The sequence below is a fragment of the Balaenoptera physalus genome, assembly GCF_965194825.1.
Source record: "Balaenoptera physalus genome assembly, chromosome: 5".
Classification (NCBI taxonomy): domain Eukaryota; kingdom Metazoa; phylum Chordata; class Mammalia; order Artiodactyla; family Balaenopteridae; genus Balaenoptera; species Balaenoptera physalus.
The window spans coordinates 68043605-68070284 of record NC_138884.1 but is presented as its reverse complement, the minus strand read 5'-3'; the positions used below and the strand labels follow the sequence as shown (position 1 = coordinate 68070284).

At 37.5% G+C, this 26680-nt stretch overlaps 1 long non-coding RNA gene across 1 annotated transcript in view; it reads right to left on the bottom strand.

Annotated features, from left to right (window-relative positions):
- The window catches only part of LOC309661907, a 96080-nt gene extending 69759 nt beyond the window's left edge, over positions 1 to 26321 (bottom strand). The window contains exon 1 of the long non-coding RNA XR_014264358.1: positions 25095 to 26321. This is a non-coding gene — a long non-coding RNA (uncharacterized lncRNA). The remainder of the gene's footprint in view (positions 1 to 25094) is intronic.
- Between the last annotated feature and the right edge of the window lie 359 nt (positions 26322 to 26680).

Here is a 26680-nt window from a genome sequence, read left to right as displayed (position 1 = left end):
TCAGCATCCTTGTCTTGTTCTTAATCTTAGAGAAAATTCTTTCAGATTTTTCACTGTTGAGTATGATGTTAGCTGTGGGCTTATCATATATGTCCTTTATTATGTTGGGATATGTTCCCTCTATACCCACTTTATGAAGACTTTTTACCATAAATCGATGTTGAATTTTGTCAAAAGCTTTTTCTGCATCTATTGAGATGATATTATTTTTATTCTTCAGTTTGTTAATGTGCTGAATCACACTGACTGATTTGCAGATATTGAACCATGTTTGCATCCCTGGGATAAATCCTACTTGATCAAAATGTATGACCCTTAATGTATTATTGGATTTGGTTTGGTAATACTTTGTTGAGGATTTTTTGCACCTATGTTCATCAGTGATATTGGCCTATAATTTTCTTTTTTTGTGTGATATCATTACCTGCTTTTGGTATTAGGGTGATGCTGGCTTGTGGAATGGTTTCAGAAGCATTCCTTCCTTTGCAAATTTTTGGAATAGTTTGAGAAGGATAGGTGTTAATTCTTCTCTAAATATTTGATAGAATTCACCTGTGAAGCTATCTGGTCCTAGACTTCTGTTTGTTGGGGAGATTTTTATTACTGATTCAATTTAATTACTGGTAATTGGTCTGTTCACATTTTCTATTTCTTCCTGGTTCATTCAGGAGATTTTCCATTTCTTCTAAGTTGTCCAATTTATTGGAATATAGTTGTTCATAGTTACCTCTTGTGAACCTTTGTATTTCTGTGGATTCAGATGCAACTTCTTTTTAATTTCTGATTTTATTGATTTGGGCCTTCTCTTTTTCCTGATGACTCTGGCTAAAGATTTATCAATTTTGTTTATCTTTTCAAAGAACCAGCTTTTATTTTCATTGGCCTTTTCTATTGTTTTCTTAGTCTCTATTTCATCTATTTCTGCTCTGATTTTTATGATTTCTTTCCTTCTACTAATTTTTGTTTTTGATTATGTTTGTTCTTCCTTTTCTTGTTCTGTTAGGTGTAAGTTTAGTTTGTTTCTTGGAGATTTTTCTTACTTCCTGAGGCAGGCTTGTATCGCTGTAAACTTCCCTCTTAGAACTGATTTTGCTGTGTTCCATATATATTGGAAGGTTTTGTTTTTACTTTCATTCACATCTAGGTATTTTTTTTAATTTCCTCTTTGGTTTCTGCAATGATCCATGGTTGTTTAGGAGCATATTGTTTAGCCTCCACATGTTTGTAATTTTTGCAGTTTTTTTTCTTGTAGTTGATTTCTATTCTCATAGCATTGTGGTTGGAAAAGTTGCTTGATATGATTTCAATTTTCTCAAATATACTGAGACTTGTTTTGTGGCCTAACATGTGATCTATCCTTGAGAATGTTCCATGTGTATTCTGCTCTTTTTGGATGGAATGCTCTATATATCAATGAAGTCCATCTGATATAATGTGTCAATGAAGGTTATTGATTTTCTGTCTGGATGATCTGTCCATTGATGTAGGTGGGGTTTTAATGTCTCCCACTATTATTGCATTACTGTCAATTTCTCCCTTTATGTCTGTTAATGTTTGCTTTATTTATTTAGGTGCTCCTTTGTTGGGTACATATATATTTACAAATGTTATAACTTCTTCTTGGATGGATCCCATGGTCATTATATAATGTCCTTCTTTGTCTCCAGTTACAGTCTTTGTTTTAAAGTCTATTTTACCTGATAAGAGTATTGCTAACTTCTTTTGATTTTCATTTTCATGAAATAACAATTTCCAACCCCTCACTTTAAATCTGTGTGTCTTTAGATCTGAAGTGAGTCTCTTATAGGCAGCATATGTATGGAGCTTGTTTGTGTATCCATTTAGTCACTCAGCTTTTTTTGTTTGGAGCATTTATTCCATCTACTGGGTTGGTCAAAAAGTGCCTTTGGTTTTTAAGTAAAATAAAAGGCACATTTTTCATTTTCACCAAGAACTTTACTGAACAACATATTCATCCTTTTGTTCCACTACCTTCTGCCATTTTCCAGGCAACTTCATAATTCCATCTTCCCAAAACTTTTTATCTTTTTGAGCAAAGAACTCTTCCAGGTGCTTTTTACAGTCTTTCAGGGAATTGAAATTTTTTCCATTAAGAGGATTTTGTGAAGACTGAAATAAATGGAAATCCGAGGGTGCAATGTCTGGTGAATACAGCAGATGAATCAGAACTTCCCAGACAATCTGTAACAGTTTTTGCCTGGTCATCGAAGAAACATGCGGTCTTGCATTTTCCTGATGGAAGATTATGCATTTTCTGTTGACTAATTCCAGATGCTTTTCATTGAGTGCTGCTTTCAGTTGGTCTAATTGGGAGCAGTACTTGTTGGAATTAATCGTTTGGTTTTCTGGAAGTAGCTCCTAAAAGAGGACTCCCTTCCAATCCCACCATATACACTACACCACCTTCTTTGGATGAAGACTGGCCTTTGGTGTAGTTGGTGGTGTTTCACTTCACTTGCCCCATGATCTCTTCCATTCCACATTATTGTACAGTATCCACTTTTCATCATCCACCACAATTTGTTTTAAAAATGGAATGGTTCATTACGTTTCAGTAGAGAATCATATGTGGAAATATGGTCAAGAAGGTGTTTTTCGCTTAACTTATGTGGAACCCAGACATCAAAGTGATGAACATAACCAAGCTGGTGCAAATGATTTTCAATGCTTGATTTGGATATTTTGAATATGTTGGCTATCTCCTGCATGGTATAACATTGATTGTTCTCAATGAATGAATGTCTCGACTTGATTGCTATCAACTTCAGCTGGTCTACCCGACCGTGGAGCATCATCCAGCGAGAAATCTCCAGCACAAAACTTCGCAAACCACTTTTGACATGTTCGATCAGTCATAGCACCTTTTCCAAACACTGCACAAATTTTTTTTGCATTTAGGTTGCGTTTTTACCTTTCTTGAAATAATAAAGCATAAAATGCCAAAAATGTTGCTTTTTTTCTACCACCTTCAATATTAAAATGGCTACACAAAAATTCACCAATTTTGATGTCTTTTTTTAGTGCAAACTGATATGACAGCTGTCACATACAATCTAACAAAATTGCTTTGAATGAAGTTAAAGACAACTAAGTGCTACTACAGCCATCTTACGGAAAAAACCGAATGAACCTTTTGGGCAACCCAATACATTTAAATTAATTATTGATAGGTTTGCATTTACTGCCATTTTGTTAATTGTTTTGGGGTTGTTTTTGTAGTTCTTTTTTATTCCTTTCTTCTACCTTTGTTCTCTCACCTTGCTATTTGATGACTATCTTTATTGTTATCTTCAGATTTTTCTTTTTTGTGTATCTATCTCTTATAGATTTTTGGTTTGTAGTTACCATGAGGTTTAAATATAGCAATCTATCTATCTATGCATGATGATTTTAAGTTGCTTATCTCTTAGTTTCAAATGCATGTTAACTATTCTGTATTTTTTACTCCAATCCCCCCACAATTATTGTTTTTCACATCATATTTTATGTTTTCATTTTTGGTATCCCTTAACTACTTATTGTATATATAGATGATTTTACTACTTTTGTCTTTTAATTTTCCTACTAGCTTCATATGGGGTTGATTTACTAACTTTATGTTTGCCTTTTCCAATGAGCTTTTTCTTTTTGTAATTTTCATCTTCCTATTTGTAGCCTTTTCTTTTTTGCTTAGAGAAGTCCCTTTAACATTTCTTGTAAAGCTGGTTTCGTAGTGCTAAACTCTTTTAGCTTTTGCTTATCTGTAAAACTTTTGATCTCTCCATCAAATCTGAATGAGAGTCTTGCCAGGTAGTATATTCCTGATTGTAGGCTTTCCCCTTTTCATCACTTTAAACATATTGTGCTACTTCCTTCCCACCTGCAAAGTTTCTGCTGAAAAGCCAGATGGTAGCCTTATGGGAGTTCCCTTGTATGTAACATTGTTTTCCCTTGTTGCTTTTATTATTGTCTCTTTAATTTTTTCCATTTTAATTACAATATGTCTTGGTGTGGTCCTCTTTGGGTTGATCCTGTTTGGGACTCTCTTTGCTTCCTGGACCTGGATGTCTGTTTCCTTTCCCAGGTTAGGGAATTTTTCAGCTATTTGTCTTCATATATAGTCTCTGCCCCTTGCTTGCTCTCTCTTCTTCTGGGACCCCTATAATGTGAATGTTAGTAGACTTGATGTTGTCTCAGAGGTCTCTTAAACTGTCCTCATTTCTTTTTATTCGTTTTTCTCTTTTTCTGTTCAGCTTCAGTGATATTCACTGCTCTCTCTTCCAGCTCACTGATCTGTTCCTCTTTATCATTTAATCTACAGTTGATTCCTTCTAGTGTATTTTTCATTTTAGTTATTGTATTTTTTATCTCTGGTTCTTCTTTGTATTTTCTATCACTCTGTTTATCCATTCTTCTCTCAAGTTCTTTGAGCATTTTTACAATCATTACCTTGAATTCTTTATTGGGTAGATTGCCTATCTCCACTTCACTTAGTTCTTCTTTTGGGGTGTTATCTTGTTCCTTCTATTGGAACATGTTCCTCTGTCACCTCATTTTGCAAATCTGGCTGTTTCCTTTTCTGTGTATCTGGTAGGCTGGTTACATTTCATGACCTTGCGGTATTATCCTTCTGTTGGAGATGTCCTATACATCCCAGCAGCAACCTCCCCTCTGTATGCTGTATGCTCTAGGTGTGTCTCCTATGTGCGCTGTGTGGGTCCTGTTGTGGAGAGCTGACTACTGAAGGTGGTATCGTAGGTGTGGCTGGTCCCAGATCCATTTGGGTGCCAGTCCCTGCCTTGTGTGGAGGCTGTTGGATGCTGGTAGGCAGGTCTGGGTCATGCAGCAGCTGGCTATAGAACTCTAGGGGGTCCAAGGACTAACGTGGGCTCACTGATGGGTAGAGTCAGTTCCCCAGGTCTCTGGCTGTAGATCCCTGTATGTCCCAAAGCTGGTGTCAGCCTGCTGGTGGGTGGAGCTGGATCTCAAGGATTCTGGCTGAGGAGCACAAGGTGTCCCAGAGTATGCCTGCTGGTGGTCAGGGATGGAATCCATGTGGTTGTAGGGCTGGTGCTGGCCTGCTGACATGCTGTTTGGATCCCAACAAAGGAGGCCGCTGGGCTGAGGTTGTCTTGAGGCTGCTGTCTGCATGCTGGTGGGTAGGATGGGGTCCAGTAGATCCTGGGGCTGCTACCCGCCCAACAGAGCATTAAGTTGGATCCTGGAGTTAGTGCTGGTCCACTGGCAGGCAGAGGTCGGTCCTAGGCTCTCTTCCTGCAGGGCCCAGGTATCTCAAAGCTGCTGCTGGACTGCTGATGGGTGGGTCCCATTCCTGACATAGCTGGATGTGGGTTCCAGGGTGTCTTGTCCTAAAGCTTGTATTGGCCCGCTGGTGAGTGGGGCTGGATTCCAAGCAGGTGGGCTGAGGGGCCCACATTGTCTCAGAGCTTGTCTTTGCCAGCTGATGCACAGGGATGGGACCCTTTGTGACCCAGGGCTGGTGTTGGCCTGCTGGTAGGTGGACTGGGTCTGCCATGGCAGGCTGCAGCACTGTTGTGATCCTGGGGCTAGTGTCTGCCTGATGGTGGTGAGGCTGGTGCCCAGTGGGTCCTGAAGCTCATGCCTGCCCACTAATAGGCAGAGTTGGGTCCTAGGGTCTCTGGTTGCTGGGCCTTGGGGGTTCCAGGTATCGTTCCTGTTGTGTGGGGTTGGTTCCTGTGCCCTCTAGTGGACAGGGCCATGTATAGGGTGGCTTTGGGTTCAGAGGTTCTTAAGTCAGCCTGCCTGCTATTGGGTGGGGCTATGTCCCCACCCTGCTAGTTACTTGGCCTGAGGTGTCCCAGTAATAGTGCCTACAGGCTGGGGGAAGAAGCAGGGCTGGGTCCCAAGGGTCATAAGCTACAGGGAGGAGTACAGATTGGTGCTTGCCAGCACTAGTGTCCATGTGGTAGAAGGAGCTCCCCAAAATGGCTGCTGCTAGTGTCTTTCGTCCCAGGGTGAATTTAGGTTGCCTCCTGCCTCTCCAGGAAACTCTCCAAGATCAGCAGGTGGGTCTGGCCCAGGCTCCTTTCAAATTACTGCTTCTGTCCTGAGTCCCAGAGCTCATGAGATTTTGTATGTGCCCTTAAGAGCGGAGTCTCTATTTTCCCACAGCCCTCTGTCTCTCCCAGAAGTATACCCTGCTGGCTTTCAAAGACAAATATTCTCGGGGCTTGTCTTCCTGGTGCAGGAACACTGGGCTGGGAAGCCCGATGTGGGGCTCAGGCCCCCTCTCCTTGGGGAGAACCCCTGCAATTGTTATTATTCTCCCATTTGTGGGTTACCCACTCAGGGGTATGGATCTTGACCATACCACAAGTCTGAGTCCCTTACCTGTCTCATTGTGATTCCTTCTTTATATCTATAGTTGTATAAAAGCTTTTCCACTAGATTTCAGTCTTTTTCATCAATAGTTCTTCTGTAAATAGTTGTAATTTTGGTGTGCCCATGACAGGAGTTGAGTGCAGGTCTTCCTACTCTACCATCTTGCAGCAGTCTCAATGTATGTGTCTGTTTTTATGCTGATTACTATAGCTTTGTAGTACAGTCTAAAATCAGGATGTGTGATACCTCCAGCTTTGTTCTTTTTTCTCAGTATTGTTTTGGCTATTCAGGGTCTTTTGTGGTTCCATACATATTTTAGAATTATTTGTTCTACTTCTGTGAAAATTGCCATTGGCATTTTCATAGCTATTGTAGATAGCTTTGGGTATTGTAATCATTTTAACAATATTAATTCTTCTAATCCATGAGCATGGAATATCTTTCCACTTATTTGTGTCTTCAATTTCTTTCATCACTGTCCAGTAGTTCTCTGTGTACAGTGTCACTCCTTGGTTAGATTTATTACTAAGTATTTTATTCGTTTTGATGCTATTGTAAATTGAACTGTTTTCTTCATTTCTCTTTTTGATAGTTTGCTATTAACGTATAGAATTTTGTATCCTGCAACTTTACTGAATTCATTTATTAATTTTACCAGTTTTTGGTGGAGTCTTTAAGGTTTTCTATATGTAGTATCATGTCATCTGCAAATAGTGAGTTTTATTTCTTTTGTTCCAATTTGTATGCCTTTTATTTCTTTTTCTTTCTAATTTCACTGTCTAGAAATTCCACTACTGTATTAAATAAAAGTGGGGAGTGTTGGCATCCTTGTCTTGTTCCTGATCTTAGAGGAAAAGCTTTCAGCTTGCCTTTGAGTCTGATATTAGATGTGGGCTTTCATACATGGCCTTTACTGTCTTGGAGTACATTCCTTTTATATCTAATTTGTTGAGAGTTTTTATCATGAAAGATTGTTGAATTTTGTCAAAAGCTTTTTCTGCATCTATTGAGATGATGTGATTTTTATCCTTTATTCTGTTTTAATGTGCTGTATCATACTAACTGAGTTTTGTGTGTTGAACTATTCTTGCATCCCAGAGATCAATTCCACTTGGTCATGGTGTATAGTCCTTTTAATGTGCTGTTGAATTTGGTTTGCTGGCATTTAGTTGAGGGCTTTTGCATCTGTGTTCACCAGGGATATTGTATTGTTTAGTTCTTTTCTTGTAGTGTCTTTGTTTGGCTTTGATATCAGGGTACTGCTGGCCTCATGAAATGAGTTTAGGAGTGTTCCTTCTTCTCCAGGAAGACTTTAAAAGGGTTTGGTGTAAATTCTTTTTTTTTAATTTTTAGTAGAATTCACCAGTGAAGCCACCTCATCTTGGACTTTGCTTCATGGGGAGATTATTAATTACTCACTTATTATTCATCTAAGTGTTTTACTTCATCATGATTCAGTCTCGATAGGTTGTATGTTCTATAAACTTATCCATTTCTTATAGGTTATCCAATTTGTTGGTGCATAATTATTCATAGTAGTTTTTTATGATCTCTTTTATTTCTGTGGAGTCAACTGTAATGTCTCCTCTTCCATTTATGATTTTATTTACTGAAGTCTTCTTTTTCTTCGTATAGCCAAGAGTTTGTCAGTTTAGTTGATCTTTCAAAAAAAACAAAAACCCCAACCTTTAGTTTTGTTGATTTTTTCCCTATTGAGTTTCTATTTTCTATTTCTGCTCTGATACTTGTTATTTTCTTCCTTCTGCTAACTTTGGGCTTAGATTTTTCTTCTTTCTCTAGTTCTTTGAGGTATAAAGTTAGCTTGTTTGGAGTTAGGGGAAATGGGAATTTGTTATTCAATGGGTATAAATTTTCAGTTATGCAAGATAAATATGTTCTAGAGATCTGTTGTATAAAAGCATGCCTAGAGGTAACAAAGCAGTGTTTTGCACTTAATTTGTTAAGAGGGTAGATCCTGTATTGTGTTTTTAACACAATAATAAAAGAAAAAAGTGGTTAAAATAATAAATTTTATATTTTGTATATTATCACAATAAAAAGATAATGCTAAGCACCAAAACCTCCCAAAGCATTACCTTTACTTTCCTTTGCTCTTCACTAATTTGCAGAGAAAGCAGTACTGAGAACTACCTTATTAGAATGATCTTGTCTCACCTTGGACTCTGGCATAAGTAAATTGCACCTGTTTCTACTAATAGCTTATATTTGTTTTGTCTATTTAGACAAGATTTGGACACATATTTTGAAACTGTTCTTTCGATTATACAAGATGTATTTTAGAGATAACTTAAATATTAAACCTGATATTTTGTTTATGATTTAATTAAAAGTATCTTGGGCTACAAGACAAATCTACATTCAAATCATAGGTCTACTAAATATCATCTTTACTTTTCCCTTATAATGAAACTGAACAAGTCCTGATTCTTCCTTTTTTAGTCTCCTGATGCACAGCAACTATACAATATTTATCTCATGGACTGAAACAAACATAATATCCGTTTTCAAGCAACAGTATGGATTACTAAACTGAAATAAATGTCAGCATATGAAGGATAAATTTTAATGAATGAGTTTAGGGAACTATATAAAGGAGCTTATTCATTATTACAAACTACTCCCTACTCAGAAACACAACACTACATATATAACTTTAGAAAATATTGTTCATACTATTTTCTAAATGCAATGTATGTGTGTGTGCATTATATATGTGTATTATACAGTTATAAGAAGTTATCAAATATTTTCACTTTTCCAACAGAGTACAGCATTGATGATCACCATTTTTTTCAGTCAACAAGTTGATGAGTAATGGAATAACTGAATACAAATAAGTTTGACTAGTTCCATGGTTAAGTTTCAAATTATGAAAAAAAAAAACTCCACTTGCCTATTAATGTATTTTCTTGCTAGAACTCATGTGACATGTTCCAACACATGTTGGAACTTCATTTAGAGATGGAGAGTCACACTCTACCATCCAACAGCTTCTGTAAACTACACATCATGTAGCTTGTGGACGAGTGTATAGAGTATATAAAATCGACTTGGCTTCTACCCCATCTCATTAGCTTCAATGTGAGGATAATACTAGTAGCAACTTCATATCCATAAAGTCACTGTTAGGCTTTTATGAGAATATATTATATTGTATCATGTCATATTATATCATAATATCACAAATGAGCACTCTAAATGTCAACTATTACTTTTTTTTTATTGGTGGCTATACTTCCTTTGTGGCTTAAAGAAACAAATAGGATGTGGTGGGTAGGTGTTTATTTAATTGTGTCTGTGAGAGGGTAGTAGTCCTAAAAATAAACAAACATATATATATGTGTGTATATATATATATATATCGCCATCACAGCAAGCTACTGTGTATTTTTACAAAACTGTATTACTCAGAGCATGACATATTTTATTGTCAATCTTGATGTTCATATGCACTCTTCCCTCTCCCTAGAATTTTCCATTATCATCTATCTATCTTCCCTCAACCTACCTGTCAACTCTTTTTTCTTCTTAACTGTCACTTCTTTTCAGAAGACATTTTGGTTTTCATCATAGGACTGACTAGAAGCTTCTCAGGAATAAAATTAAATTCTAATTAATTTCCTAGTAAAGGATTTAAGGGCTCAGAAAATATTTGTTTAATGACTGAATTTAGCTCCATGTGTTAAGGGAATATTTCATAAATTTCATTCAAAGGAGCTGGGGAGGAGACAAGAAACTATTTGGGAATTGCTTCTTGATGGTGTAAGAATAATGAATGGTATTTATTATGTACTATAGTTGGAATAAGGGTGTGAAGAAGCACAGCTAGAAAGAAAAAAGAAAGTTTAAAATATGACAAACCTAAGTAGTGGTCCCATAACATCTTAATGAAAAAAAGTGTAATAGCAACAGGCTCCAAAATCCTAGGCTTTCTAATTCAAGAACGTGGGACTGGTCTGCAATCTATGGAAGAGCAACAATTCAAGTTTTAAAAAATTTTTCAATTGAGAATGTCAGTTCTATGTGAGGTAAAGGGAACTGGGGTAATAAATAAGCTTGAGAAACTAGGATCACAGTCATGCATTAATAAGAAGATTTAGTCAGTCTCTCTCTGGCTTACTCAGAGGTCCTTATGTCCAGAATGACCAGTAAACTCAACATGAAACAGCACTGGTTAGAAATAACAAATACTAGACAAGACACAGACAGACATTGTGTCAGAGTGGCAAAAGTAAATTCCTGGCAATGTATCCTTAGAAGTTTGAATTCCATCCACTTACAATTATTTGCTTTGGTCCCCAATATAGTAGTATCACAACATTATATTGAAATTCCTTCTTAATATCAAGAATTGTGACTAGTCTAGGATTTTACTCTACTTACTTACAAGCCTCTGAGTGAGGTAGTTACTGCTTCATGGATACTAGCAGGAGACACAAGACTCCTGAGTAAGAAAGAGACAAAGAACTTTATTATTCATAGTAAAAGGAGTAGTCAGAGCTTCATATTTGTTTGTGTCAGTTCCCCTTTCCGTCAGTCCCCACAGGGGTTAATCAAAAGGCCTATGAAGAATGCTCTACATGCAGGGGGTTACACTACAGGAAAGGATCACTGCATTGGGGGATTCCCTGATTTTACAGTGAGGAGAAGCAAGCTTACTCTCTGTCAAAGAGAAGACATAACCCCATCCCTCAAGGTTGTTTATTACAAATATAACACTGAAAAATGGAGGGCCTTGAATTCTTGGCAGAGTCAGCAAGCGCATGCAGGGAACTTCAGAGCCCATGGTGGATTGCCTCCACGGACACCTAACAGCTATTGATATAGCCTGTCATGTTAAGTGCCAACTCAAGCTAAAGGAAAGCTAAGATAGACTGAAAGAAGAGTAGACTGACAAAGTTTAGGTTTGAATATCCTTTAATTACCACTGAGAAGAACAAAAATAATTAATTATATTATCAAGCTATTTCACTATATAAATAATGAGAGAGAGAGATAGTATATGTATAGCACCTTATTCTAAGAGGTGTCATTTGCTATTAACATACTTTGGAAACCAAGGAAAATACACTATATTAAACATTCTTTTAGCCTCCATGTGTGTTTAAAACATCACAAATTTTCCTTAGATGACTTTTATTACTTTGGTTCAAAAATACTTTTGGAAAATTTTCTGACGTATTATCTGGGAATTAACTTGCACACAGCAAATCAAAACCTAAAATGTAATTTAGAAACACTTCAAAATGAATAATAGCTTTTTCAAATTGGAACAGAATAACTGAAAACAGTCCAATGTATTTTTAGGTAATACTACTCACTATTAAAACATGCCAGTAAATTCTTTTCAGAGAAACACTGAAAACTTATGCAAATAAATTAACATTCCATGTCCTGTACTTAATTGTCAGGATCAACTTTTAAACAACAATTTTTAAGCTGGCCAACCTAACCTCTCCAGAGAAAAATTTAATTTAAATTTAGAATGTAAAGTTTTCACACAAATGAGAAGCAGTAAGCTCTTCCTTGCTATTCTCATATAAAAAGTGGCAGTTATATAAGAAATTGAATAGGACAGATACTGTTTAAATAGAACCGTTATACTGTTAATTTTTTATGGTACACAAAATATTTATAATAAGCATTATGAAGAAACTTTTAAATTTTATTTTTGGATTTAATTTTTAAAATATTTATCTTTATTTGATGAAACCCAACAGATTAGCTAAATGTCTCTAATGTTATTACTAGCCATATGGTATGGGAGTATTTCAAAGAAAGTTTCATGTAAAAAGAAAGAAAATGTTCTTAATATAGTTTTGTTCTTTTATTTGTCCTTGATAACAAAAGAAAATGACACTTAGATTTTAAAACTTAGATGAACATAATAATTACATAGACTTTTTTGAAAATAATATTTTAAAGAAAATGGAATAGTGGACATGATGGAGGAGCAGAAGGACCTTGAACTCACCTCCTCCCACGAGAACACAAAATCACAACTAATTGCTGAACAGCCATTGATAAAAGAGGCTGGAACCTACCAAAAAAGATATTCTACATCCAAAGACAAAGAACAACCACAAGGAGATTTGTAGGAAGGGAGCATTCACTATATAATAATCAAATGCCATACCACCCAGATGGGCAATCCACAAACTGAAGAATAATTATATCGCAGCAGTTCTCCCACAGGAGTGAAATTTCTGAGCCTGACATCAGGCTCCCCAGCCTGGGGGTCTGGCATCAGGAGGAGGAGCCCCCAGAGCATTTGGCTTTGAAGGCCAGTGGGACTTGATAGCAAGAACTCCACAGAACTAGGGAAAACAGAGACTCTACTCTTGGAGGGTACACACAAGGTCTTATGTGCACTGGGACCCAGGGAAAAGCAGCGACTTCATAGGAGCCTGGGTCAGACCTACCTGTTGGTCCTGGAAGGTCTCCTGGGGAGGTGGGGGTGGCTGTGGATCTTCTGGGGACCAAAAAAGCTGGTGGCAAACGTATCTGGGAGTATTCACCTGAAGGCTGATATCTTGCTTCAGTCATTAGCGCCAAGACCTGGCCCAACCCAAACCCTGTAGGCTCCAGTGCTGGGACCCCTCAAGCCAAACAACCAACAGGGTGTCAACACAGTACTACCTATCAACAGACAGGCTGCCTAAAGACTTCCAGAGCCCATAACCACCTCTAGACATGCCCCTAGACATGGCCCTGTCCCCAACACAGGGCCAAAACCAAGCTCCACCCACCAGTGGGCAGGCATCAGCCCTTCCAGTTAGGAAGACTGCACAAGCCTCTAGCACAGCCTCACCAATCGGGGCAGACACCAGAAGCAAGAAAACTAAAATCCCACAGCCTGTGGAACTGAGTACACAAACAGAGGTCAGAACCTACCCTGGGACCAGCTGGCCCCTGGCCCTTAGGTGACAAGAGGGGAGGGTATTGCTGGGACACATAGGACATGCCCTACAGAGGACCAATTTTCCACAGTCTAAAAACATAATTAACCTTCCGCATACATAAAAATACAAATAGGAGTTCAGATAAAATGGTATGGCAGAAAAATATGTTCCAGACGAAGGAACAAGATAAAACCCCAGAAGAAAGACTAAGTGACGTGGAGATAAGCAATCCACCCAAGAAAGAGTTCAGAGTAATTACCATAAAGATGATCCAAAAACTCTGGAAAAGAATGAATGCACAGGAAATTCCCTGGCAGTCCAGTGGTTGGGACTCCGCATTCTCACTGCTGAGGGTCCGGGTTCAGTCCCTGGTCAGGAAACGAAGATCCCAGAAGCCTCATGGGAAAAAAAAAGAATGGATGCACAGATCCATACAGGATCAACCCAAGGAGGAACACACCAAGACACATAGTAATCAAATTCAAATTGACAAAAATTATAGATAAAGAAAAAATATTAAAAAAAAACAAGGGAAAGGCAAGAAATAGCATACAAGGGAATCCCCATAAGACTATCAGCTGATTTTTCAGCAGAAACTCTGCAGGCCAGAAGGGAGTGGCATGATATATTTAAAATGATGAAAGGGAAAAACCTACAACCAAGAATACTCTACCTAGCAAGGCTCTCATTCAGATTTGATGGAGAAATCAAAAGCTTTACAAACAAGCAAAAGCAAAAATATTCAGCACCGTTAAACTGGCTTTACAACAAACGCTAAAGGAACTTCTCTAGGCAGAAAAGAAAAAGTCACAACTATTAATAGAAACAAGAAAATTATGAATGGGAAAGCTCACCAGTAAAGGCAAACATACAGTAAAGGTAGGAAATCATCCACACACAAATGCGATATCTAAACAAGTAATCTTGAGAGGAGGAGAGTACAAATCAGAATATCTGAAATGCATTTGAAATTAAGAGATCAGCAACTTAAAACAATCATGGATAAATACAGACTGCTATATCAAAACGTCATGGCAACCACAAACCAAAAATCTATAACAGATATACACACAAAAAAGAAAAAGAAATCCAAACCCAACACTATAGAAACTCATCAAATCACAAGAAAAGAGAACAAAAGAGGAAAGGAAGAAAAAAGACCTTCAAAAACAAATCCAAGATAATTAACAAAATGGCAATAAGAACATACATATCAATAATTACCTTAAATGTAAATGAATTAAATGCTCCAACCAAAAGACATACAGACTGCCTGAATCGATATAAAAACAAGATCGATATATATGCTGTTTACAAGCACAAACTTCAGATCTAGAGACACATACAGACTGAAAGTGAGGGGATGGATAGAGGTATTGCATGAAAATGAAAATCAAAAGAAACTGGGAGTAACAATACTTAGACAAACTATAAAATAAAGACTGTTTCAAGAGACAAAGAAGGACACTACATAATGATCAAGGGATCAACCCAAGAAGAAGACATAACAATTGTAAATATATATGCACCCAACATAGAAGCACCTCAATATACAAGGCAGATGTTAACAGACATAAAACGAGAAATTGACAGTAACAAAATGATAGTGGGGGGACTTTAATACCCCACTTACATCAATGGACAGATCATCGAGAACGAAAATCAATAATGAAACACAGGTCTTAAATGGCACATTAAATTACATGGGCTCAATTGATATTTATAGAGCATTCCATCTGAAAGAGGCAGAATACACATTTTTTTCAAGTGTACATGGAACATTCTCAAAGACAGATCACATGCTGGGTCACAAGGCAAGCCTCGGTAAATTTAACAAAACTGAAATTATATCAAGCATCTTTTCTGACCACAATGCTATGATATTAGAAATCAACTACAAAAAAAAACTGCAAAAAACACAAACATGTGGAGGCTAAAAACATTCTACTAAAGAACCAATGGATCCCTGAAGAAATCAAAGTGGAAATAAAAAAAATACCTAAAGATTAATGAAAATGAAAACACAATGATCCCACACCTATGGGATGCAGGAAAAGCACTTCTAAGAGGGAAGTTTAGAGCAATAAAGCTTACCTCAGGAACCAAGAAAAATCTCAAATAACCTAATGTTACAAGAAAAGACAACCTAGAGAATGGGAGGAAAAATTTGCAAAAGATGTGACTAACAAGGTATACAAACAGCTCATACAACTCAATATCAAACAACAACAACAACAACAACATCCCAATGAAAAAATGGGCAGAAGATCTAAAAAGACATTTCTCCAAAGATGACATACAGATGGCCAACAGGCACATCAAAAGATGCTCAATATTGCTAATTATTAGAGAAATGAAAATCAAAACTACAATGAGGTATCACCTCACTCTGGTCAGAATGGCCATCATCAAAAAGTCTACAAATAATAAATGCTGAGAGGGTGTGGTGCAAAAGGAACCCTCATGCAGTGTTAGTGGGAATGTAAATTGGTGCAGCGACTATGGAGAACAGTGGAAGTTCCTTAAAAAACTAAAAATAGAGTTACCATATGATTCTGCAATCCCAATCCTGGGCATATATCTGGAGGAAAGCATAATTCAAAGAGAGACATGTACCACAGTGTTCACTGCAGCACTATTTACAATAGCCAAGACACAGAAGCAACCAGAGTCCACTGACAGATGAATGGATAAAGAAGATATGGTATATATAGATAATGGAATATTTCTCAGCCATAAAAAAGAATGAAATAATGCCATCTGCAGCAACATGGATGGACCTAGAGATTATCATACTAAGTGAAGTAAGCTAGACAGAGAAAGACAAGTATCATATGATATCACTTATATGGGAAATCTAAAAACAATGATACAGAGGTGGCGGGCTCCGGCTCTGGCGTCTGGGTCGCTCGTCCTCCCTCCCTGCCGGACTCGTCGCCCCTGCGACCACGGGGAGGCCGGGGCGAGAGGTTACCCTCCTAGCGAGAGCGATACCCCACTAGTCACCCTTCCCCAAACTTTCCTGCAGCCGGGGCGTCGGCGACGTCAGCCTGGTGGGTGGAAGGGGACAGTGCCTGGGGCACGGCCCCTTTTGGCAGCTTCCCTCAGCCTGTGAGGGACCCGCACTTCCCCACTTTCCCCACGGGCACCCTGAGCCGGTTCCGGCAGCATTGGAAGCCCTGAGTCCGGAGCAGGGCGCACAGGAGCACCACAAGGAGCCGAAGATTCAGGCATCTTCCTTTGAGGCTGGCATCTTCCTTTGAGGCTGGCAGAATGATGGAAAAGTGATACTAATTGTATGAAAGTAACCCCTTCAGCCAACTCCTGTCTTCCTGGGAAGGCCCCTGGAAGAAACAGCTGAAGAAGTTGAAGCCGAAGAGTTCGAATGCCTTGCCGAGACCATTCTGCTGTTAAAAAAAAAATGCAAGCAACCTGAAGAGAACTTCCACAGAGAGCTAAAAGTGAAGTCAGGGGAGATAGACTCAACCACCAGAGGGCAGACAGCAGAAGCAAGAAAAACCATAATCCTGCAGCCTGTGGAACAAAAAACCACATTCACAGAAAGACAAGATGAAAAGGCAGAGGGCTATATACCAGATGAAGGAACAAGATAAAACCCCAGAAAAGCAACTAAGTGAAGTGGAGATAGGCAACCTTCCAGAAAAAGAATTCAGAATAATGATAGTGAAGATGATCCAGGACCTCGGAATAAGAATGGAGGCAAAGATCAAGAAGATGCAAGAAATGGTTAACAAAGACCAAGAAGAATTAAAGAACAAGCAAAGAGAGATGAACAATACAATAACTGAAATGAAAACTACACTAGAAGGAATCAATAGCAGAATAACTGAGGCAGAAGAACGGATAAGTGACCTAGAAGACAAAATGGTGGAATCCACTGCTGTGGAACAGAATAAAGAAAAAAGAATGAAAAGAAATGAAGACAGCCTAAGAGACCTCTGGGACAAAATTAAACACAACAACATTCGCACTATAGGGGTCCCAGGAGGAGAAGAGAAAGAGAGAGGACCAGAGAAAATATTTGAAGAGATTATAGTCGAAAACTTCCCTAACATGGGAAAGGAAAGAGCCACCCAAGTCCAGGAAGTGCAGCGAGTCCCATACAGGATAAACCAAAGGAGAAACACACTGAGACACAGTAATCAAATTGGCAAAAATTAAAGACAAAGAAAAATTATTGAAAGCAGCAAGGGAAAAACGACAAATAACTTACAAGGGAACTCCCATAAGGTTAACAGCTGATTTCTCAGCAGAAACTCTACAAGCCATAAGGGAGTGGCACGATATACTGCAAGTGATGAAAGGGAAGAACCTACAACCAAGATTACTCTACCCAGCAAGGATCTCATTCACATTTGATGGAGAAATCAAAAGTTTTACAGACAAGCAAAAGCTAAGAGAATTCAGCATCACCAAACCAGCTCTACAACAAATGCTAAAGGAACTTCTCTAAGTGGGAAACACAAGAGAAGAAAAGGACCTACAAAAACAAACCCAAAACAATTAAGAAAATGGTCATAGGAACATACATATCAATAATTACCTTAAACGTGAATGGATTAAATGCTCCAACCAAAAGACACAGGCTTGCTGAATGGATACAAAAACAAGACCCATATATATGCTGTCTACAAGAGACCCACTTCAGACCTAGGGACACATACAGACTGAAAGTGAGGGTATGGAAAAAGGTATTACATGCAAATGGATATCAAAAGAAAGCTGGAGTAGCTATACTCATCTCAGATAAAATAGACTTTAAAATAAAGAATGTTACAAGAGACAAGGAAGGACACTACATAATGATCAAGGCATCAATCCAAGAAGAAGATATAACAATTATAAATATATATGCACCCAACATAGGAGCACCTCAATACATAAGGCAACTGCTAATAGCTATAATAGAGGAAATTGATAGTAACACAATAATAGTGGGGGACTTTAACGCCTCACTTACACCAATGGACAGATCATCCAAAATGAAAATAAATAAGGAAACAGAAGCTTTAAATGACACAATAGACCAGACAGATTTAATTGATATTTATACGACATTCCATCCAAAAACCACATATTACACTTTCTTCTCAAGTGCGCATGGAACATTCTCCAGGATAGATCACATCTTGGGTCACAAATCAAGCCTCAGTAAATTTAAGAAAATTGAAATCATATCAAACATCTTTTCTGACCAAAACACTATGAGATTAGAAATGAATTACAGGGAAAAAAACATAAAACACACAAACACATGGAGGCTAAACAATACGTTACTAAATAACCAAGAGATCACTGAAGAAATCACAGAGGAAATCAAAAAATACGTAGAGAGAAATGACAATGAAAACACGACGATGCAAAACTTATGGGATGCAGCAAAAGCAGTTCTAAGAGGGAAGTTTATAGCTATACAAGCCTACCTCAAGAAACAAGAAAAATATCAAGTAATGAATCTAACCTTACACCTAAAGGAACTAGAGAAAGAAGAACAAACAAAACCCAAAGTTAGCAGAAGGAAAGAAATCATAAAGATCAGAGCAGAAATAAATTAAATAGAAACAAAGAAAACAATAGCAAAGATCAATAAAACTAAAAGCTGGTTCTTTGAGAAGATAAACAAAATTGATAAGCCATTAGCCAGACTCATTAAGAAAAAGAGGGAGAGGACTCAAATCAATAAAATTAGAAATGAAAAAGGAGAAGTTACAACAGACACCACAGAAATACAAAGCATCCTAAGAGACTATTACAAGCAACTCTATGCCAATAAAATGGACAACCTGGAAGAAATGGACAAATTCTTAGAAAGGTATAACCTTCCAAGACTGAACCAGGAAGAAATAGAAATTATGAACAGACCAATCACAAGTAATGAAATTGAAACTGTGATTAAAAATCTTCCAACAAACAAAAGTCCATGACCAGATGGCTTCACAGGTGAATTCTATCAAACATTTAGAGAAGAGCTAACACCCATCCTTCGCAAACTCTTCCAAAAAATCGCAGAGGAAGGAACACTCCCAAACTCATTCTATGAGGCCACCATCACCCTGATACCAAAACCAGACAAAGATACTACAAAAAAATAAAATTACAGACCAATATCACTGATGAACATAGATGCAAAAGTCCTCAACAAAATACTAGCAAACAGAATCCAACAACACATTAAAAGGATCATACACCACGATCAAGTGGGGTTTATCCCAGGAATGCAAGGATTCTTCAATATACGCAAATCAATCAATGTGATACACCATATTAACAAATTGAAGAATAAAAACCATATGATCATCTCAATAGACGCAGGAAAAGCTTTTGACAAAATTCAACACCCATTTATGATAAAAACGCTCCAGAAAGTGGGCATAGAGGGAACCTACCTCAACATAATAAAGGCCATATATGACAAACCCAGAGCAAACATCAATCTCAATGGTGAAAAACTGGAAGCATTTCCTCTAAGATCAGGAACAAGACAAGGATGTCCACTCTCACCACTATTATTCAACATAATTTTGGAAGTCCTAGCCATGGCAATCAGAGAAGAAAAAGAAATAAAAGGAATACAAATTGGAAAAGAAGAAGTAAATCTGTCACTGTTTGCAGATGACATGATACTATACATAGAGAATCCTAAAACTGCCAGCAGAAAACTACTAGAGCTAATGAATGAATTTGGTAAAGTTGCAGGATACAAAATTAATGCACAGAAATCTCTTGCATTCCTATACACTAATGATGAAAAATCTGAAAGAGAAATTATGGAAACACTCCCATTTACCATTGCAACAAAAAGAATAAAATACCTAGGAGTAAACCTACCTAGGGAGACAAAAGACCTGTATGCAGAAAACTATAAGACACTGACGAAAGAAATTAAAGATGATACCAACAAATGGAGAGATATACCATGTTCTTGGATTGGCAGAATCAATAGTGTGAAAACGACTATACTACCCAAAGCAATCTACAGATTCAATGCAATCCCTATCAAATTACCAATGGCATTTTTTACAGAACTAGAACAAATCATCTTAAAATTTGTATGGAGACACAAAGGACCCCGAATAGCCAAAGCAGTCTTGAAGGAAAAAAACGGAGCTGGAGGAATCAGACTCCCTGACTTCAGACTATACTACAAAGCTACAGTAATCAAGACAATATGGTACTGGCACAAAAACAGAAATATAGATCAATGGAACAAGATAGAAAGCTCAGAGATAAACCCACGCACCTATGGTCAACTAATCTATGACAAAGGAGGCAAAGGTATACAATGGCGAAAAGACAGTCTCTTCAATAAGTGGTGCTAGGAAAACTGGACAGCTACATGTAAAATAATGAAATTAGAACATTCCCTAACACCATACACAAAAATAAACTCAAAATGGATTAGAGACCTAAATGTAAGACTGGACACTATAAAACTCTTAGAGGAAAACGTAGGAAGAACACTCTTTGACATAAATCACAGCAAGATCTTTTTTGATCCACCTCCTAGAGTAATGGAAATAAAAACAAAAATAAACAAATGGGACCTAATGAAACTTCAAAGCTTTTGCACAGCAAAGGAAACCATAAACAAGACGAAAAGACAACCCTCAGAATGGGAGAAAATATTTGCAAACAAATCAACGGACAAAGGATTAATCTCCAAAATATATAAACAGCTCATTCAGCTCAATATTAAAGAAACAAACAACCCAATCCAAAAATGGGCAGAAGACCTAAATAGACATTTCTCCAAAGAAGACATACAGATGGCCAAGAAGCACATGAAAGGATGCTCAACATCACTAATTATTAGAGAAATGCAAATCAAAACTACAATGAGGTATCACCTTACACCAGTTAGAATGGGCATCATCAGAAAATCTACAAACAACAAATGCTGGAGAGGGTTGTGGAGAAAAGGGAACCCTCTTGCAGTGTTGGTGGGAATGTAAATTGATACACCCACTATGGAGAACAGTATGGAGGTTCCTTTAAAAACTAAAAATAGAACTACCATATGATCCAGCAATCCCACTACTGGGCTTATACCCAGAAAAAACCATAATTCAAAAAGACACATGCACCCCAATGTTCACTGCAGCACTGTTTACAATAGCCAGGTCATGGAAGCAACCTAAACGCCCTAAAGAAGTTGTGGTACATATATACAATGGAATATTACTCAGCCATAAAAAGGAACGAAATTGAGTCATTTGTTGAGACGTGGATGGATCTAGAGACTGTCATACAGAGTGAAGTAAGTCAGAAAGAGAAAAACAAATATCGTATATTAACGCATGTATGTGGAACCTAGAAAAATGGTACAGATGAGCCGGTTTGCAGGGCAGAAGTTGAGACACAGATGTAGAGAACAGACATATGGACACCAAGGGGGGAAAACTGTGGTGGGGTGGGGATGGTGGTGTGCTGAATTGGGCGATTGGGATTGACATGTATACACTGATGTGTATAAAATTGATGACTAATAAGAACCTGCAGTATGAAAAAACAAACAAACAAAACAACTAATACTAAACTTTCATTGGGTTCTTTGTATGGAAATATGTTAATATAAATGTTTCAGATATTACATGAAATTTCTAAAAATCTTATATGTTCTGGTATAATGTTATAAGTCATAATTCTAGTTATTACTTTAAAATGTATATCTCAGAAATAACTAAATTTCCTTGTCAATTGCATTATTATGAACTTTCATCAGATCTTTAACCATGGTCATTTTTAAGTCTTTTGTCATTTACAGGCAGTTCTGGGTGTACTCTGATGCTTTTGCAAATATGTTCCTATAAAAGGTTTTCATCTTCAAGGAATTCATGGAAAAGACTGACAAGTACAGGTTTCTGGTAACTGACTGTACTGCTGAACTGAATGAATAAGCATTTTCAGAACTCTAATGAAAAACTGATGAACTCATAAAAGTGCTAACAAAAGATCAAGATGAAAAAAAAATTAATTACATGGGACTGAGTCAACTGATGAGGATGAGTATAATTTTTGTGACTTTCTGTCTGAATTTAAAAAAAAAATCCCACAAGGACTCAGAGGCAAAGAATATACAAATCAATTTTCACTGCAAAGTAAGGGAGCTGTTACAGTGGAGAATTACTGGACTGAATGTCAATATTATGACATAGTATGAGTGTGTTTCGTGTTTGGTAACTGCAATCATTGTTGCTTTTGTTGTGGTCATCCATTTACAATGCTTGGTGTCAGTCTATTTATCTCTTGTAAAAATAAAATACAGTGTGTGTGTGTGAAAAAAAATAAAAATAAAAACAATGATACAAATGAACTTACTTATAAAACAGAAACAGACTCAGAGACATAGAAAATCAACTTATGGTTATGAAAGGGGAAAGGCGGGGAGGGATAAAGTATGTGTTTCGGTGTGTTTCGGATTAACAGACACACACTACTATATATAAAATAGATAACCTACAAAGACCTGCTGTATAGCACAGGGAACTGTACTCATTATCTTGTAATAACCTATAATGGAAGAGAATGTAAAAAAAAGAATATATATATATGTATAACTGATCACTGCTGTACACCTGAAACTAACATGGCATTGTAAATCAACTATATTTCAATAAATTTTTAAAAAAATATTTAAAGAAAATGAGGTAAATATTTTTATTTTAATAAGAACAATAAGAGGTAAAAAGAATGCATTAATGCTTTACTTATTGATTTTATTTATGCTACAAAAATCAATGATATCAATTAAACAATTTGGGGTTTGTTGTTTCACCTGACACAAATACTCTTGTCAGCATTACTTTATATTATTTTAAAATGATAATACTTATAGGACATATTTGCCTGACCATCATTTTCCCTCTCTTATTTTAATACAGAATTTGTCTGTCCATTGGGTGAATCCATTATGTGTGAATCTATTGGAAATTTTGTCAACTAAATGGCTACAAATACAGTGATGTAGCCTAGGTAAAGAATATTAGTTTTTTGTTGCTTGTTTAAGTCACAAACTTACTGGCTTACAACAACACTAATTTGTTATCTCACAGTTATGTCGGTCAGTAGTGCAAAATGGAGTCATTGGGCTGAAAGCAAGGTGTTGGCAAGGTTGGTCTAGGTCTCTGGTGGCCCTGGTGGAGAATCTGTTCCCTTGACTTTTCTACTTTTTAAAGACCATTCACAGTCCTTGGCTCATGGCCCCTTCCTCCATCACCAAAGCCAGGAAAAGCAGGTTGAGATTTTTTTTAACTGATTTTTTGAAATATAATCCACATACCATACAATTCATCAATTCAAAGAATACACTTTCAGTGATTTTTAGAATATTCACAGATATCTATACCATCATCACAGTCAATTTTACAGCATTTTCATCAACCAGAAAAGAAATACTATATCCTCTATCACATCCACTATTCTCCCCTCTCACCCCTAACTCCCCATCCCTAATCAACTGTAGTGATTTTGTTATTTTATATTGAGACATATACTCTTTCTTGAGCCAGAAAATGATAAATGATTCCTTTCACATATTTGAGGTAGACTGCACAAACAAGTTCAGATACACAGCCACTGGAGATCAGAGAAAAAAATAATCTATGCTCTTTGTTAATATTCATTTAAGATTTATAGATTATGAAATCATCACCCATTCTACAGAGTGAAAAATGATTACCAAGACAAAACTATTTTAAAATAAGTCATCCAGCATCTAATAAAATTTGCAGAGGAAGCAAAAGACTTTTTGGGGCACAGTGGGAAGTCAGAGCTGTTCATTATTTTACATAGATGACTTAAAACGCTATGCTCAGTATAAAGTACTTTGGAATCACAGAAGTACCTCACTTCTTAGTAACTGGACCTAGCTTATTTGATAAAACAGTAAAGGGAGTCCATCATTTACATAAGACACTCTTTAAAAATTTTACTTTAGGTATCTGAAACCAAAATGTAAAATTATTTGAGCATGAAAGAACTTTTTTTTTGCATTTTATATTAAATTTGGTTATAGTGTTTAAAAAGTAAAAATACACATTATCTAAAATGATTCCACATTATTCCCAGTTTGGAACTAGGAGGAAATGTAGTCTGCTTGGTAGTGCTCTGCTTGTTAGTTGATAGTTCAGGAATTCAATTCTGCTTATCTCTGCATATTAGATTAAAATTTTTCTAATTCTTAGCACTGTATGCAGCAATTAGCCAATGTACTGATCTTCATTAATAAATGTAACTTAAACTTAATCAGAAGTACACGACTTGAAGGTCTTCCCGTTAATCATGTCTATTTCTTTGTATGAATTTGTAAGATGAATGACTAGGCTTTAGTAGAATGATATAGCATTGAACTAAAACAACCGCTCTATGTCAGTCACCTCATGATTATAAATTTTAAAAACTGAGCTAACGATATACATATCTATGTGTGCTGTTGGATAAGGCATTAAACAAAACTCTAATAAAAACTCTGTTCTCTGAAGCTTGTCATATAATAAAATAATGAAGAAATCATTGTTAATACTTTGTCAAATATAAACCTTACTAAAATGAAAAAAAACTAAACACATACTGACAACAAATAAGATTTTTTTTTCTCCCATTAAAAAATCTGCTTAGCATTTTTCCTGTTTAACACTGTTAAGCATTTGATTATCAGCAACTACTTCTAAAGCACAAACACTAAAGCCTCAGATAACATCCAAATCCCTTAGTCAAAAAGACCAGTCTTCATGATGAATTACTTGTTTACCTTATTGATAAATCATATATGTTGAGGTCTCTACTTACCAGATTGTTTGGTTTTTCCCCAATAAGCTGTGTCCTCTTTCACCTTTTGGTTCACCTCTCTTATCTGGGATTTCCTCCACTGGTTTCCCTCCTTCTGAAACATACCCAAATGATTTCACACTTAGGTCTTGCAGACTTTTACTTAGCAATCACTTCACATGAAAATTCTCTTTAGGAAGCCAGAAGACTGGCTAAATGACACCATTAGTGGGTGTCACATGTTCTGTGCATACACTTACCACAATACTTATTCAATATTGCATTTATTTGCAACTATTACATTCTTCCCAATGCTTCTGGGAAACAAGAATATACTTTTTCAACACTGTATCCCCAAGGTCTAGCAAAATTCTCAGAACAAAGTAGTTGCCTAGTAAATAATTTTGGAAAAATATTTATAATTAAATAAATGATGGGGAAGCTGTTTATTGTAAATAACACTATAATTTAGAGTTACATTAAAGGGAACTATGAAATCATATGTGTTAGAGAATGGCAAGAAAGAAAAGTACCCACTGAACTGAGAAGGTAATATGAGACCAAGAAGCGAGGCAGACAGCTCCATATACAGTAAGTCCCCTACATGCGAACCTTCAAGTTGCAAACTTTCAAAGATGCAAAAATGTGTTCGCATGTCCAATAATATGTTACTTCACATGTCTGGTGTACATTGTCACGTGCGTACATCATCTACAAGTGGTTGTGCTTTTGTGTACTTTACTGTACGGTACTGTATAGACTACAGTATCTTTATTTCAAACCCAGGATGTCCAGAAGCAAGCGTAAAAGCAGCGGTGATGTAGCTGGTACTGGTAAGAAATGCCAGGAATTGGAGGCCCAGAGAATGGACAAAGAGAGACAAGAGGAAAACGAAGTAATTGAAGAACTGAAGAGGAGAAGATGGCGGAAGAGTAAGACGCGGAGATCACCTTCCTTCCCACAGATACAGTAGAAATACATCTACACGTGGAACTGCTCCTACAGAACACCCACTGAACGCTGGCAGAAAATGTCAGACCTCCCAAAAGGCAAGAAACTCCCCACGTACTTGGGTAGGGCAAAAGAAAAAAAGAAATAACAGAGACAAAAGAATAGGGACAGGACCTGCACCAGTGGGAGGGAGCTGTGAAGGAGGAAAGGTTTCCACGCACTAGGAAGCCCCTTCGCGGGCGGAGACTGTGGGTGGCGGAGGGGGGAAGCTTCGGAGCCACAGAGGAGAGCACAGCCACAGGGGTGCAGAGGGAAAGCGGAGAGATTCCCGCACAGAGGATGGGTGCTGACCAGCACTCACCAGCCCAAGAGGCTTGTCTGCTCCCCCACCTGAGCGGGTGGGGCTGGGAGCTGAGGCTCGGGCTTCGGTTGGATCGCAGGGAGAGGACTGGGGTTGGCGGCGTGAACACAGCCTGAAGGGGTTAGCGCACCACAGCTGGCTGGGAGGGAGACCGGGAAAAAGTCTGCAGCTGCCGAAGAGGCAAGAGACTTTTTCTTGCCTCTTTGTTTCGCGGCGCGCAAGGAGAGGGGATTCAGAGCGCCGCCTAAACGAACTCCAGAGACAGGCGCGAGCCGCGGCGATCAGCGCGGGCCCC